The sequence below is a fragment of the Notolabrus celidotus genome, chromosome 21 (assembly GCF_009762535.1).
Source record: "Notolabrus celidotus isolate fNotCel1 chromosome 21, fNotCel1.pri, whole genome shotgun sequence".
Lineage (NCBI taxonomy): Eukaryota > Metazoa > Chordata > Actinopteri > Labriformes > Labridae > Notolabrus > Notolabrus celidotus.
In genome coordinates, this window is record NC_048292.1 from 13198541 (window position 1) to 13199527 (window position 987).

Here is a 987-nt window from a genome sequence, read left to right on the forward strand (position 1 = left end):
CAAATGCTGAATCTAAATCTAAATGTTAAATATAAATATAAATAGTGAATCTAAATCTAAATGCTAAATCTAAATGTTAAATCTCAAGCTAAATGCTGAATATAAATATAAATGTTAAATCTAAATCTAAATGCTAAATATAAATCTAAATGTTTAATCTAAATATAAATGTTAAATATAAATGCTAAATATAAATCTAACTGTTAAATCTAAATCTAAATGTTAAATCTAAAACTTAATAATAAATCTAAATCTAAATGTTAAATCTCAATCTAAATGCTAAATCTAAATCTAAATGTTAAATCCCAATCTAAATGCCAAATCTAAATCTAAATGTTAAATCTAAATCTAAATGTTAAATCTAAATCTTAATTCTAAATCTAAATGTTAAATCTAAATCTAAATGTTAAATCTAATTATAAATGTTAAATCTAAATCTAAATGCTAAATCTAAATCTAAATGTTAAATATAAATCTTAATGTCAAATCTAAATCCAAATGCTAAATCTAAATGTTAAATCTAAATATATTTAGATTTACATTTAACATTTAAATTTATATTTAGCATTTGGACTTAACAATGATTTTAACTTAATATATTTTTTACAACAAAATTAAATGTGAAGATCACAAATATTTTCCTCTAAATGTGATTTAAAAAAGTGACTTTTAAAAATGCACTCTACATTTCTATGATGTTTTGGAGCTAAATATGGAGAAATGTTGCTGTTATTTTCAGTGTGCACAACTTTACAAACAGCGCCCCATACTCCAAACCCAGCAGAAAAAAAGTAACATTTTTTTTACACCATTCCTACCAACAGCAGCTTTAAAACTGCTCACCTGAATTAACATTGTTCTATTTAAATATTAAGAGTAGTTTTTTAACAAATGGTGTTTCAGTGTACTCATTTTTTTCCCCTAAACAGATGAAACACCTATGTTATATAAGCGCGCGTCTAAGGAGCTCATTGGCTGCCTTCGGTT